Genomic DNA, 16,714 nt, shown 5'->3' with positions numbered 1-16,714 from the left:
GGACAGTTTCCCACATAAGGTTCCAGATACACCCTGCCAACAACATGGTCCCCTCTGCTACCCAACAGCTCCCAGCTATAGACATTCTGTGACGGTAGCCAAAGGGGAACCAGAATAGACTCTCCAGGTAGAAAAGCCATACCTCAGTGTGCTGGTCGAAGCCCTCAGGGGTAATCAGTCCCCTCTACTCACACTCCTCACCCTGCAATTTTCACTTCTAGTCCTGCAACAGTTGTGTGTGTGCTCAGACAACGGGGAATCTCTCTGTGCTGGATGTATGCTTGTTTCAGCCCAGCCTGCTTGCATGGACATTGCTTATCAACATGGCTTCATATCCAGGATCTGCTCCATGGCCTCTCCAGCAATCGATGTTTGTGTCCCAACTTCAGACCTGGAGCACCACCCCTCCGCACCAGCGCTGTATGTGTCAGCAGCAATAGGGTTAGTCCAGCCGCCTCAGCTGGTAGCAGAGGAAATGAACTTTAAAAATAGCAGTATTTTAAATAAATGCAGAGCAATGTCTCCGCTCAGAAGTGCTGCTATTAGCCAGCAGCTTAAAGAAAAATGTCTGGCGGAAAAGCATTTTAAGTGGTGCTTGTTTATTTGCTGATTTCTTGGGTGATTATCAGCATGGCATGGGTTAGCAAGGCATATCAGAGCTCTGAAAAATTACTTCTAAGTCTCATACTGTGGCAAAATAATAGCTGGCTAATAATGCAATGACTTTTAAATGACACTTAATAGGGGATATTAATGAAGATATTCCCCAACTTCTGAATTACTGATATTGATTATATCTGTGTAACAAAGATGGATAGGTTTTCAATTTGAGAGTTAACCCAATTGCTGAAATAATTGATTGGAGATGAAAACACTTGCCCAAGTCAGTTACCTTTTGGTTCTTTAGAAATGTTGACTTTGAAATGCTTTAACAGGTTACAAAGATCTTAAAAGAGAACATCCCAAATTCCTCCTTCATGTTTCAGTGTAGTAGGTATTTCCTCAATGATTTCTTTGCAAATTTATTACAAGCATCTCACACAGGAGTATGGATCCAATACTTAAGTCTGAGAAGTTGATAATTTTGTGAACCTTAATTGAAATTTTTACCACTGAAAACCTGAGGGGCTTCAGACAGCATCTAACCATAGGAAAAATATAATCTACAATTACTGTATTTCCTTAGGAGCCAAAGGAAGACTAGAAGAGACCAGTGCAAAAAGAAATAATCATCATAAGCATAGACATGCAAAATTTCTTTAGTCTGTTATTAAATTATTATTTCATTTGAATCTTTATCATGTCATAGAACAAATTACTAGGAGGACAGGGTCACTGCCCCACTGTTGCAGGATAGTACTGCCAGTGCAGTTAACTCCCTCACGGATCCAAATGCAGATACTAGAAAAGAGACTTTGCAAGTGTGCAAATGGAGGGAGAAGAAACAAGTGCTTACTCATGTCTCTCAAATAGAAGCACAGATTTATCAAGACCTCCTTCTAAGAATGCATTTGCCATAAAGCCGTAACGCCCTGAGATTAATTAATTATTCAGAATAAAAATTATGGAGTATGAGACTAAGCAGTATTGATTCCCTGCTCAGTTGCTATCCTAGCCTTATTTGTTGCTCCCGCCACAGATCCCGTTCCCTTTTCCTTTGCTCTACTTTCACCTGGAGTTCATCTACAAAATAACAGAGCCTACAAATACTTAGTTTCTAACTTCTTATTTTATCTGTGTTCCCTATAATAAGCTACTCAAAAATAGCATGCGCTGAAAGTTAAGATCACTTCCCTCTCTCCCTTTCCTGGTCTGACACAGGTGGTACAAGCCTCAAACTTCAACGTTTGGGAAAGCAGGGACAGGAGTGTTGGGAGCCACCACAGTGGCCACCTGCAGCCCCAAAGCCCTCAGGGTCTCCCGCCCGCGGGGCTGGCCATGCACAGCTCCCGGGCACAGAGCAGCCGTGCAAAGTGCTGCCCCGGCCCCACTTCCCTTGGGACAAGGGCTGCTCTGTCCTGCCAGGACAGTCCCCTCCTCACCTCCTGGCTCAGAGAGATCATCCCTCAGCCCACAGGAGGCCTGGGATGGAGGAGGAACAGGCAGCTATCAGGCATGAGGCATTACAGCCCCAAATGGCCTCTTCAAACAGCTGCTGGATGGAGCAATTCAGAGCAACCACACAGCCCCATTCAAAACTGGCCAGAGCTTTCCACAATTACATTCCTGCAAACCACAGGTTTTAGGAAGACCAGAAGCTCCATGACTTTCCATTCATCCCTAACCACTTCGAGTTTTACAGATTAATTTTTTTTTTTAAAGTAGCCCCACAATAGTTCTGACAATATTTAGAGGAGGAGGGGATGTATCCTGGGGAGGGAGGTGTTTAAGATAAGAGCCAAGAATTGTGCAGCTTTTTTTGCTCAAAACTTTGCATACGCGATCAGTAGCCAGAGGATAATTTATTGACAAAATTTGTGGCAGATCAGACAAGGTGTTTGTGAGATATGGGACTTTGAAAAATGAGGTGCAATTCAGCCTTTGAAATATTCCTCTAACAATTTATCGTAGAGCCATATCTCAAAACCTACTTGGCCTAGAAACTTCAAGTTTGTTTTATTCAAGAGTCCTTGGCTAGATTCAGTGCACAGGAATACTTCAGATAAGGTCAAAATCTTATTTACTATAGGCTTCTCCCCCCTCCCAGGTCTCTTTTTCCCATTCCTTAAGCCATCAAACATTCCTTCAGTCTGGAAAAAGACTGCAAGACAAGCTTTGCCAGGATTGTGGCAGGGGTTAGTTGCTGCATGGGGATGTGGATACAGACACACTAGCAATGCTCAATTAGTTTGACTTCCAGAAGATTAATACCTGCTCCCTAACTAGTCACTGGGATCTGCACACACTGTGCTTGATTCACTCTTGCTGGAACAAGATAGACACCAGTACAGACTGATTTTGTAAGCTACCTAAGCCAAAAATTGCTCATGTTCAGAGCCTGCACACCTCAGCCCAAGAAGCAGCAGCCTCCCAACACATCAACAGCAGAGTGACTCTCCAGGACAGGAGATTTCCAGACAAATGTCACACCATTACAAGGTAAAGAAGAAGAAAACCCTTGGGTGTAACATTTGTTATCAAGGTTTTCTACATGCATCACGGCTCAAAAGCTCAACCTCAGCTTCATCTTGAAAGTGTCCCAGATCTCCACAGCACTAAGTTTGCTGGAGCCAGTGTTTAGAGATCATTACTAACTCAGATACTATGGTTACATTCAGGGTGTGTCTAGGTAGGAAAATTTATCAGCATAAACAGAGAGCATCAGTTCAGCTTTACGATTACATAGTGGGACAGGTTTCACCCAGAACAGGAAAGGAAGCTTAGAGTAGAGTTTCTAGAGTTTCATTTTATTGCAGCTATTTTTAGAACAAAACCACAAAGCTTGCAACTGCTGAAAGCATAACTTCATCCCAGGTTTGTGGAAGTTAGTTTAGTTCATTACAATCTTTTGAAAAAAAATAGAGAACTCTGAATTTCTATAAGTTTTCCTCATAGCATGATGCCTCTACTCAGTTTCTGACATTTAGACAGACACCTTAGCTCAGCTCACCTCTCTAATATCAGCTTTGGCTTCTAGCAGATAAAAGGCACTCAAGCTCCTGAAGCCAAGGCAGCAAAAGGACACAAGACAACATGCAGCCCCTTCTCAGTGCATTGGAGGACATCATCCAGCCTTCCCAGTCAAAAGCCAAGACTCATCGCCCCCCTCCTCACTAACCCAGGGGATAAGGACAGGGACCAGGAGCTCCTCTCTGACACTCTTTATCACCCCCGTTTTATCACTCCCGTAAGTAGTCCTCTGCCTGCCTCACCTCCCCCTCATCTGCATTTGCCCTGGACCAGCACCGGCTGTAAATTGCCATCCATGGCAGATGGATTCAATTTCTTTTGACCTTAAATTTCAATAATCAGGTAGGCTTTTCACCTGTCAGCTACCTTGACAAGCAAATTGATGGTGCAAATAGCAAAAAAACACCAAGGAGGAGGGGAAGAGAGTGGAAGGGGTGAGGAATAACAAGCCTTTTCCTATCTTGCCCCAGGTGAGTGTTGCAAATTGGCAGCAGCAGTATGGGAGTCATCCAGGGTTACCATGCAATGACTTGAGTATTAACAAGCATCCTTGCATTGTTTTCATCCATAATGTATAATTAACCCCTTGGAGCCAACAAGTCTGGCAGTGTCATTGTTAGGGCTGATGTAAAAGGTGGCGTGGCACATTGCACCGGGAATTCCTAGCAGCCCACCATCAAAGGTTTAATCATATGCAATTTATGCCCTCACAGTTTATTATATATTGGAGCTTGCTGGAACCTCTCCTGTTATCATGCACCAACATGCAACAAATCTGTGTAATCTCCAGTTGAGTGCATTGTCTCACAAGTGCCCTTTCCCCACAGAAAAAAAAGAAAAAGCAGTAACATATTTTTAAACAGTCTAGACTGTAAATTGAATAGGAGGAGGCGGAGGCTGAGAATGAAAGATATGAATGTAGCTCCTCTAATATATGACAGCACATATACATAACTTTAACTCTTGCGGCTGTTTTGGAGCACCCAGAGGGAAACCTGAACGGAGAGGTTTAACTTTTCTGGGCTCTAAAATGCTTCTGTTAAATAAGTATATATTACTTTCCCCAGATGCTATTTCTTAATAACCAATATATGCGTTGTGCCAGCGGGTAAACAGATTAGGTAACAACAGAGAAACATTTATTAAGATATATATTCCACAGCAGCAGGCTGTCCAAAGGAAACTGCTGGGACTGTTTTTATGGTGATGTTGTAAGCTTGAAGAAACTCTGTGCTCCAAGTCCCTCAGTGCTGACTGTTGCACACCTGCCCTGAGCACATCTCCCAGTGCCTCCTCCTAGACTTCGGTGTTTGGTGCTTTTGATAGGACTTCGCTTTTGTTGGTTGGTTCATTAAGGACTTTTTTGCCTCCACTGTGTGTTGAGCGGGTACACACAGATTTCAACTGATTTGTAGACAGGAAAAGTAGCTTCTCTCCTGGCTCCAGCAGTGGTTCTGTATGGGTCCATCCCTACACACAAGACTGATGAGTTGAGCCTGGGGAAAGTGACGAGATTAGCCCAGACTTTTTCATATTGATTCATATTCATAACCGATTCCAGCCATCTGTGGACATCATCCTCTGGCTCTTTTTTGCACTGGTGCTAGTGATGTACCTTTAAAAGACAAGACAAACCGCTCCGCAAAAAAAAAACAGGAGCCAAGATTCTCACATAATAAGTTAAGTCAAGAAGTTGGGACTTAAATATTGCAGAAAATCTCACGAAGCTCACACTCTGGTTAGTAGCAAACTGGGGGAAACTGAAATATCTTTGGTTCCAAATCCAAAAGTTAATCACACAAAGTACTTCATTGGATTAGAACAGTCTGCTGAGACACCTGCACCCAAGACAGCCCTGCGTGGACCACCATCTGATCCACAGAAAGCAGGTGGACGACGGGTAGGAAAAATGCAGTATTACGTTACAGATGAGCAACGAGACAATTAAGTGACTTTCTTTAAATGACAGGCAATATGTAACAGAAATGGGAAATGAATTTAGACCTTGTAAACTGTCATCCAAGATTATTGGCATAAAGCTGGCACTCGGTGCCGGAGAGAAGCACAGAAAAGTCACCCAAAAGTCACAGTGTAGTAACGACAGGATGGCTCCCAGATAACATATGTAAATAGATCTTCACTGCAAAATATAGCAGGATGTTTTTCATATTATCACCTTTCAAAGGTAAGGTGTCAGTACAGACAAGGATGCTTCCAAATAGGGAGGATTTACTGACACTTGTTCTGCAGCAAACACTGAGCGGGGAGTTTATCTTTGCTGTAGTGATGCGACTGGAGGAATGGGACCCTGTTATCTTCATTCAGGCCTCGGAGTGACACAGTAGCTCCCCCAGCAACGGCTGCAAGAGATAGCAGGATCGCATGGTGTAACATCTGCTGTGGGAAATGTCTTCTTGGGGGATGACTCAGCTCTCCTGCTTTCCAATTTGCAGAGGAAAAAGGAAGAAATTTCAGATTAAACCTTTCAAGCTTAATATGTGGAGAAACCGTCCATACACCATGGACTACTTACTATCATGCGCTTGTCCTAGGCAGGTTAAGGGGAATGCTCTTCTCTGGGTGCCCTTTAGTGGGCATTGGACAAATGTTGGTCAGGAAAGGACTGGGTATAAAATTACTCCTCTCTCAGAAGAGGGGCACAGGCTAAAGGACCTCTCCAGGCTTCCTCCAATCTCACTGTTCAGCAAAGGGGCCTTAATACAAAGATGAGAGAACAATCCCATCACAACTATTACAAAAGACCGTGCTGAAAAAGGCAGTGACTGACAAGACACTAGCCTAGGGACCTGGATACAAGCCCTGATGATGGTTCATTTGGGATGGATGCTTTATCCTTGAAATTTGTTCTTATTTAAAAATAGAAGAAAAACTCAGAGCTGGGCTAAACATGAGCATCCCAAAGGTGAAGGTTTGCAAAGTACTGCTCCAGCCTCTGTCCTATCCCATCTTTTGGGCTAAGAGTGACTGCTCCAGTGTGGGGAGCACTGAAGGAATCATCCTTCAGACAAATCCTGAGGAGAGCAAGCTGCTGTGCCCTGCAGCCCCGCTGGATTTTTGGCACCCAGAGTAAAGGTGTCTTGAAATTATGGAAAACCATCAATAGTGTTGAATACTTGTGGTAAAAAAAAATGTTGCAAAGAATCCAGCCAAACAGGCATATTGCTCAGTTCCCACTCAAAATCCATCTCACACATCCCTCCTATAGGGCTGTGCATCATATCTTTAAATCTTGCATAACCGCCTCCTTTCTTCCTGCAATATTGTGCTGCGGATGCCTGTGCCGTGCTACCAGGGCATTTTCCCTGGTGGGTGGGAATGAATTATGTATTCAGTGCTCTACAATGCAAACTCTCACGGCAGAGGAAGCAGAGGTCGCAGAGACATCGTTTACCGCTGCTAACCCTCTACTACACTTTCACACTGGAAGGTGGGTTTTGAGCAAATATCCTTGCTTCCCACCCCAACTCACCCTCCTGGATGGATTTACATTAAAAATCAAACTCAAGAGGCTAAACCGCTTGATGTAATCAGGCAACAGCTGTAAAAGGAGAAGCAGTGGTGGGCTGCTGGTGAGCTCTGGAATGCCATTCATCTCAGCTGGGGCTGTAAGCAAAGCCAGCTGCTGCTTAGAGGTGGTCTGGAGGGTTTTGTGGGGACCAGCCCACCTCTCCAGCATTTTATCCACTGCAAGTTGGATTCTGGCCTCAGCTCTCACCTTCTCCTCCACAGCCAAAGGTGAAGTCCTTCCTGAAGACCTAGGATGGTCAGAAAACAGGGAAGGTGCCGAGAGGTGTTGAGGAGCTCAGCGATGCAGCTATGCCCACTCCTCCTGCACCCTCACCCACACCAGTGCCCTGCTCACTGCAGAGGAGTCCTCCCTACCCCACAGCAGCTCACACCCAGGGTGGTGGGAAACATCAAGGTCTAGAAAACCCAGGTTCAGTACCAGAAGGAATGTCTGGCAATGGGTTTTTTGATGATGGGTGAGTTTTCACTGATTGGTATCAATAAAAGCAATTTAAGAATATGTCAATTACTTCAGGCAACAAACAGTTATTTTTCAGTGGGATGTTCACTTGCATTCCCTGTGGTGTTAGGAATGGCCTAAACCTCTGGCCCAGCATCTCCCTTACACTTTGCACTTCAATTCTCTTTCTAAACCTAGCAATTTTGGCTATTCCAGCAGGAGAAGCAAAAAAGAAACCTCAGCTCATCTCTGTCCTAGATGTAGTTAATTGCCTCTGAGAAGAGACAACTCCACCAAGAGAGAAAAAGACAGAGTCTATAAGCTAAAAGCCCTTATTCTGATTTTTGCAGACTTCTCACATGTCCTTTTTCCACTCCTTTGAACAGCTACTGTCACATCAAAGTTCATAACATCAAAGTTCATAACAGATCTATCCACCCAGGAGCTAATAATTCATGGCTCTCACAACCAGGAAGTAATTTGGGCTTTAACCTCTCTGTTCTGGGATCCATGTGAACAAACCACTCTTCCCAGATCATTCCTTGCGTACCCAAGCCGTTTCCCTTTACTGCAAGAAAGGCCATGGTTAGTCAAAGAGGCACTAAGAGGAAATAAGTCATTAAACTTGAAACATTCAAAAAAACCCCATATTCAGTCTAGGATAAGCAGAACTGTTGTAATCTCGATTGCTTTGGTTTCCGTTGCCAACCCTGCAGACACACACACCCAGAAATCAAACATTCCTCTGCACTTCAGAGGAGGGATTGTGACAGAGCAAAAGCGGGTTTTGTGGGTGTGTTTCATTATCTCTCCTTAAGCCTATTCTGTTGGCATCTATTAAGAAATCACTGCACATTATTAAGATATCTCTTAATTAGCATTAGCTACATTACACTCCAATTTTTTCTTAGGCAAAACAGATTTCTCTACAGCTGCATAATGTCAATAAGTGCTTATGAAATGAACCTCAACCTCACATATGTTCAGCTTAGAAAGAAGTGTAGCTTAAATTTGAAGTGTCCGTCATGCAGAATGAGACCTGATACAGAGCGTGTACTTTTCCATCATGTTCTGGCTGCTCCCTAAATATAAGTGCAAGGTACAGACCTTCAGCTGAGCACAGCACCTCCTAGGAAAGGGTATGGAAGCTATTAAAGTTTAAAATGCAATCATGTGCATGAAAGAGAGGTCATTCCTTCACACTGCTTTGAGTTCAAGCAAAAGAAAAAAAAAAGGGAGGTATCTCAGATTATTAGAATAGGTCAATGGAAAAGGAATAGAAAACCGGAGAGGTGGGGGAGAGATCTCAAAATAACTTAAACTGCAGTGAATGTCACTTGGTGTCCACATGATGCCCAGCACAAGGACCTGGGCAACCTAGTCATGACACAGTGACCACTGGCACATCACTTACCCTCTCCCAGCCTCAGCTTAGCTGGGGAAGCTGGGTGAAGGCAGAGCAGGGTTATACACCAGCTTTGCACAGGGGTAAGGTTTTCCTCACGACCATTAACATTTCAAGGTGAAAAATGCAAGACGAGAAGCAGCTCATGTGCAATAACCACCCACCAGTCAGTGGCCAGCCTCTGTCCTTCCCCTGTGCTGAGCTGCCTATACGGGGCATGGAGGCACAGGGGCAGGAGGACAGAGTGGGAAACCCCTCTCCTACCTCCCACCCTTCCCACAGCCCGTCCCCGCTGCACACTCACTCGGAGCACACCTGTCCCATGCACGGCCCAGTGGGACAAAAGGCTAAAATGTGAGAAGGACAGAGGTTCTACTTGGGGGATTTTTTTTTTTTCTTTAATTCTACAACGCACTCAGCCGAATTATGTGTGTCCCTCACCAAAGGCGAGGAAAGGGGAATGGAAGGATGAAATCAAACTCCCAGGTATTCCACGTGTGCAACTCAGTGGGAGCAGGTCAGAAGGGGCAACCTGCTATATTAATACAAGCAGGACAAATAGTGACAGAGGTGAGGGATAGCTTCACTCATACCCCATCGCTCCCTTCCTCACCCTCCACCTCCACAAAACTTTTCCACAAAGATAGGCATGTTATTTTTTAACAGCAAAACTCCAGAGAAACAGGGGGAAATGGTGGACTGTGACTCTCCAGCAGCATAAAGATCTACTTTTTTTTTTTTTTTCATAAAATAATTCATTCTTAACCCAGGACTCTGTCAAGTTCTAATGTTGGTTGAGACTTGTAGAAGCAATAATTTTTAAATTACGAACAGTAGCAAACAGCTTTTTCAGCATCTGCCATTGCTTGTGAAAGAAATATATGCAAAGCCCCAGGAACCTGGAGGTGTCAACTGAAGAAACTTGCTAGTATGAGTTTCCCCATCAATCAGAGTGACCAGCATGTCTAACCACAGCTCAGAGTAGCAGAAAACAAATGCTTCCAACAAGCTGCTCTGTATTTGCTCTGGTGACTAACAGCTTGGGGGAAAAAAATTTGCAAGCAATTTATGAGTGGAAAAAAAAGGTAACACTTGAATATTATTCATTGCAAATTATTCATGCGCTTTTTCATGCAAGTGGTCTGTCCATTCATCAAAATTTTTGCTCCATCCAGGGCTGGGAAAGAAGCTGTTACTCATTTTTATTTTCTTGTATTGCACTCAAGGTATAATATATAAGGAAAGTCATATTCTGCTGCTACACAGGCAAGGATGGTATTACAGAGAGGCAAAGTTGCAGGCAGCAGAGCCATGGGGCTGCAGGCAGCTCTCCTGGGGAAAGGGACAGGACCGGTGGGGCGTCAATTCACCGAGGAAGGGCTGTTGCCCACACAATGGGGAAAAGTGAGGCTTCTTATTGCACCCCTCCTTCAAACACTGTGACTTCTGAAACGTGGTCAGTGGAAAGCAGGGTGCAATAGCGGAACCCTGCCGTCACCCACAGCTCTCCAACACCCCACACCAGCGCAGAGGGTCCCAGCCATCCCAGCCTCCCAGCACTCAGCCCATGGCTCAAAGGTTAAGGTCACAATGCCTCCCCTCTGCAAACCCTGGGCCCTCGGCCCTGTCTTTCGGGAGACAAGACAGTGACACGGTGGAAAGAGTTTTCCACTGGGTGGCCAAAAGCACCTTGGCCCCGCTGTGTAAGGGGAGCAGTCGGTGGCGTGCGCAGGAGGCAGGCACATGCACCTGCACACCGATTGAGTCATTGCATGTGGCAGGTACCAGACGGGTCTTTGCATGCATAATTATTCAATCTGCATTTGTGATAATTGCCTGGGCGAATCCAACACGCAGGCGGGTGTTATCCTGGGCTTGTTAGACTGCTGATATATACAAAAAAAAAAAAAAAAAAAAAAAAAGTCATACTTGCTTATGCATTCCTGTTTTGTTGTTTTTCCATTTCATTGATTAAAATGTGAGAGTGAGTTTAGCCTTAATGAATGTCAAGGGCTCTCTCGCTGGAAATAAAACTAGTTCAGACGGCGCTCTGCAAACTTTCCACGCTGGGCTATGCCAAAGCAGTGTCCTGACATGCCAAACTCCCTGCCCCAGGGCCAGGGCACACACGACAAGGATGCTGGCTCCCCAGCGCTGCCACATCCCAGCCCGGTTCATCCCTATGTGCTTGGGCTGCTCACCGCATGGGTGAAGTCAGGCAGCCCAACGGGAAAGCAGGCCAACCCAGGCTTGCACAGAGATGTCACCTGGAAATGCTGTGACCGTGGGTCTGCCCCTGGAGCGCCAATCCAGCACAGGGGCAGGTAGCTCCCACTCTGCTCTCGTGGAGTGAAATGTTTACCTATAGCCCTGCCTTTCTGCAGCAGCTGGAAAGTAGGCTGAAATACAGGAAACATGACATCATTTGCCTTCTCTCAGCAGAAGATAGATTAGCTCCTTTGTAAGGGGAAGCAGTGGTGAGAAACACACACCCCCAGCAGTAAATTCCACTATTACAGAGACACATTTATTGGGAGATAACAAAAGAAAGCTGCTTCTGCAGTGACTTTTTGGATAGAAAAAAGGAGACATCTATTTTATTCTTTTGAAGTAGATACTGTGTAGGAAATGGCTAGCTTTTTACAGCTGGCTGTGTTTTCAGCTATAGCTTTCCCCAAACCTGCTCCTGAAGCTGTGTGCTATATGAGTCACTCCATCAAATAAAGAGCAATAATAAGTTATTGTGAGCACCAGGCTTTTAGATTTCTCAGTCTCCTCATCTGAAGAATAAAAATTACCCCCCTCCTGACTTCTTAACTTTGTTGGCCAAACTTTAAAGCTGTGGCTGAAAACCAACCAAAAGTGCTACTGTAGTGCAACTGGTTTCATGTAGTTCAAAGTCAACATTCCTGGGTTCATTTCCCAACTCTACCACAGCCTTTTCTTTTCCTTTTTTTTTATTAAACCTTCAGCAAGGCATTTGATGAGTTTCTCCTCTGTAAAACAAGACTGTCCCGAAGGACACCAGAAGGTGCAGAAATTCACAGGGGCAAATTGCTTTAAATCGTTTTTTGCTTGTATATAAAATGAAATAAATGTATAATTAAATTAGTTACTTTTTCCTGAAGAAATTAAAATGTAAGGTAACTGTAACCCCCCTCCCCATGGCCCTCACATACTGCAATTTTTTAGGCTAGAGGAGGAAGCTGGTCAGATAAGGGGTTTTGAAAGGTCAGGTTGGCCACACCACCATGCTTTTGGTCAACCTGGGTTAGTTGGGTTGAGCTCACCATAGGACAATTTAACAGATTTTCTTCATCCAGGCTCTTGCCGTGCCGGTTTCTGCATTTTCCTGTTTCTCATACCAAAATCTCCCTTGTTTCACCCAGCACGATCCCTGCACCTCTGCTCCTCACTGGCTTGGATGTCTGGGGACAGAATGAAATGTCCCATTAGTGCCTCTGCAGAGAGGATGGGTAACTTTGGCACTGCTTTGGGTGGCGAGGGCGACCTTGTTTGTCTGCAGCAGCTGATGTAGCTCCAAGCCTTGTGCTTCACACCCGCAAAGAAAAAGGAAACCACATCTCCTGGTGCCTCTGCACACACTGCTAATTCCCACAGAGCCGGGGAGCCTGCCAGGAACGAGTTTTTTCAAGAGAGCAGATCCTAGCAAGGTCTGATTTCTAGCTGGGAAATGCATTATGCATCTGGTACCTTGGGGAATCTGTGGAGAAGGCTGAGAGAGGCTGGCAGTGGGTAGCTATTAAATATATTGCAGCTATTATTATTATTATTACCGTTGAGAAGGCAGGCACTAGGATATCATTGAGGGAGGCTGAAGAGAAGAAATATAAGCAAAATACAAGCAGCACATAGGAAATTAAACCATCTTCAGAAGGTAACCCAGGGAAATGCAAAACCAAAGTAAAACTAGCTGGAAAAGGCAATTTTTCCTGCAAATGTTTCCACGTTCACCCCATCACCTGCTCCTCAGCCACAATCAGAGCCCCATTTTGCACAAGAGTGGAGTGTTTAAACCTAGCAGAAATCCAGCAAAAGTAAAGGTTATGTGCTCAGTGTGAGATTTTGCAGCCAAAAGAGCTCATTGACTCCAGGGGTCCCCGGGTCAGAGATACGCTTGTACAGATTTGGTTGGAGTTATTCCAGGAAGGATGTGGGCTTGTTCTCAGTGGCTGTGCTCATGGGAATACATGGGACCATGATACTCTGAACCATGAACGCTGGTTCACACAGATCAAAGTTGCCATATCCCTGTAGGACTGAAGTTTGGCAGAAGGAGGAGGTAGTCTGGGGGCAGGAGCAAGCAAACTGCAGAGCAGGCATTCATTCCCTGGTTTTGGCAGCAATACTGCCTTAAATGAAGTATTTCCTTAGAAATAAGGCTATTCTAATAATATCTGTTTTAAGTCAAAGTCTCCACCCAAAGCCCACTGAGGAGGAGAGAGAGAGATTCCCAGCATGCCTGAGACTCAGCCCACAGTGCATGTTTCTCTCCTGAGTTATTGGAGACTGAAGCTCACACTCCCAGGGGATCCCCAGCAGAGAACAAACCAAATTAAGGCTTCTACCTTTAGAAATCAGATTTCAAGATAATTAACTACTGAGAAAAGATTGCTGTTTGCATCACAGTCCCTAAAACCACAAAATTCTGCCTGTTATTATTCCTCAGAGATGCTGCAGTAGTGCCCTTTTCTGTTAACACAAATAAACCTTTCCACCCATAAATATAGTTCTAGCTTTCAGACACCCCTCAGCTTTTTCTGTTGGTGTCCTAGATCTGCTACTGCTCTAAGAAAAAAACCACCAGAAGAGCATCCTTATTATTCCCACTTGCAAAGATTGTCGTAGGAGAGTAGATACCACATGACCTAAATGCTGTACTTGATGGAAGTAAATCACTACATTCTCACTTAAAATATGATGGCATTCAGGGGCTCGCGTCAAAATCTGGATCTCTCTGTGCATGGGGCAATGCAGATTTCCAGCAGATAACCCTGATACAAAAAGCAGAAGGAAATGGAATAAAGGTGTGTTGAAAGCAGCCCTTTATTCCATTTTGTTGAAAGAACTTTAGACATGTTCCCACTCTTTTCTTCTAAGGAAATCAATGGGACTATTGTCACCATTTTCAAAAGAAGCAAGATCAGGCCTTTCACTGAACACAGCAAAACAGAAAGAAATACACTTTCCCTTCCCTGAAATACTGCATGCTGCTCGGCCAGCCCAGCCGCTCTGCAAAAGGCAGGCAAACAGCTGCCAGCTGCTGCACGTTGGGACCACACCACAAAGGCCAATTACACAGAGAAAATGCATTGTACGTGACTTTACAGCAGCCAGGCCCAGCTCAGGTGGTCAAACCTTTCTGGATACTTGGCAAAGCCTTTCCCCATGCCGGGGCTTCTGCATCCTTCACCTCTTGCCATGGCAGAGCTGAGGACAGATGTTTGCCACCCACCTCCCTCCTGCACTCCTAGGGACAAGCAGGGATATGGAGGCAAAGATCTTCCCATGCTTCTTTTCTTTTTCAAAACTCTGTTTCCCGAGGAATTCCAAAACAAAGTTGCTTTTTTTAACTATTCCACGTTAGAGTGGAAGTTTCCAAATGGAAATGACATTTATGTTGAAACACATGCCAGGCTCCAGTGCAGACCTGCCCTCAGCAGCTGGAAATCTGGTGCTTCCTTTGCTGGAGCAGAGTGCAGGGCAGCATTTTCTTGGCAAACATATCACACTGGCAATCTTATATCTGCCACCTGCTATTATTTCTATGGGCTTTTGATGAATGAACCATTGCCTACTTTATCAGGTATTTGCTTCCACAGGACAGTAATGTGTGCTTCTGCTGAAGCTACTCGAGGAGGTTAACACACCGTATCCCACTGCAGAGAAAAGCAAAATCCCAAAGTGCTCCAGATGCAGCTTGCAGCACGCAAGAGATGCAGGAGTTCTCCGTCTCCAAACTGCGAGTACGCCTGTTCAGTGACCTGTTCAGTGAGAGGGCAGCTGTAGGCTCTCCCCCAAAGGTGGCACTGCTGAGTAGGTGTCCACAGCAGGAGGGTCCCACTGGGAGCCCTCGCACAGCTCTCCTCCACCCTCCCCATCACAATATTCATGTGCATTTCGTCATCGAGGTGTTATCAAAGCTGGTGGTGAAGGGGCCTGCGAGCTCCACCATGGAGCAGCTCCATTCACTGCTAATGGCCCAGGCTGGCAGCAGGGCCCATCCAGGGAGAGCACAGCTCAAACCCACCCTGCACCAGTGGCCAGCTGCATCCCAGCCACCCTGCAGCTCCCCAGTGGTCCCACCAGCAGCTTTCCCAGTGCATCTCTCCTCCAGCACACCATGTACTCAGCAACACAAATTAAACTTTCATCAGGCTTGTCTGGCCCGGAGCTTGGTTTGTGGGCAGGTCAAGGCTTGTGAAAGACATAACCTAATTGACTGCAGGGTATCTGGTGCTGCCGTGTGGCTTGTTAAACCAGGTGGGGATTTCATCTTCCCTCCAAGTTCCTTTGAAAAACCCAGCCCCAAGGTTTCTCTTTCCTTTGCTCACACCAAGGGAAATCTGTGAGAGGATCTGAAGCAGTCAGATCTGCCTGCGTGGGGTTTTAGAGATCTACCTCGTCTGTACAGCATCCTTCTCTCCATGGCATAGGGTGGAGTGACGTTCCACTTGGTCAAATGCTATTCCCATTTTATCTTTTAATTTCCAGCCCTGCAAACAAGTACATCTGCCAGGCTGCATGTAAACAGAATAATGGGTTCTCTGGCCAGCAGGAAGGTATGACTCATTAATTGCTTTACACCACAGTATAGAAAGCCATCAATGTCTGCTGTGGCCAACCTCCTTGTAGAAAAGACATACTTGGATTGTATTTTTCAAAAGAAGCTTCTATGTGCTCTGCCACTGTTTGCTATGCAAATTTTGGTGTTAATTGCACCAAAATGAGAAACATATTACTTAAATCAGTGCACTCTTCAGATGGGCATCAGTGCGTGTGTGTGATATTCTGCCAGATGTTATTTTATTACTGCAGTTTAATACCTAACCATCTGCTTCCTTCTTATTTTGTCATGGTTTGTATTCTCCCTGGGACCTCTCTTCTGTTACACTGGCTTTTATCATCTGCATTATGTATTAGTATGGCCAAGGCTAAAGGCTGGCAGTACCTCGAGCACAGTATTTGCGCAGAGAAGAAAATGAGCAGCAGGTCATTAAAAAGCATGAAACTAATACTCCAATTGGACCAAAGAATTAAGTTGATAACCAAAAAAAGATAAAATCAGAGTTTGGGGACTAGCTATAGCGGTTCCAACTGAGAGCATGCTACACTCTTGCTAACACCTTGCAACTTGCACCACCACATAGCTTAAAAAATCATAATGTTTTAAAGCCTGTGAGGGATGGACTGGATAAAATATATTTTATTCATTTATGTAAAATTAGGGGGTTTGCTCCTTTCTCTTTCCAGACTGCTCAGTGCTGCAAATACCCAGACATAGACAAAAGAAGAGACAGGAACAGGGATTTAGCGCCACTCCACCACCACTCAGCACTGTGTTACTGATTTGGGCCCAGGCAACTTGAGGGCTCTGAGGTGCATCAGAGCAGCAGCACAGCTGCTGACACTGTGGTTGCATAAGGGCAAGTGAGAACACAAGGCAGTGG

The sequence above is a fragment of the Leptosomus discolor genome, chromosome 16 (assembly GCF_034619465.1).
Source record: "Leptosomus discolor isolate bLepDis1 chromosome 16, bLepDis1.hap2, whole genome shotgun sequence".
NCBI classification, from domain to species: Eukaryota; Metazoa; Chordata; class Aves; order Leptosomiformes; family Leptosomidae; genus Leptosomus; species Leptosomus discolor.
This window is presented reverse-complemented; position numbering follows the sequence as displayed.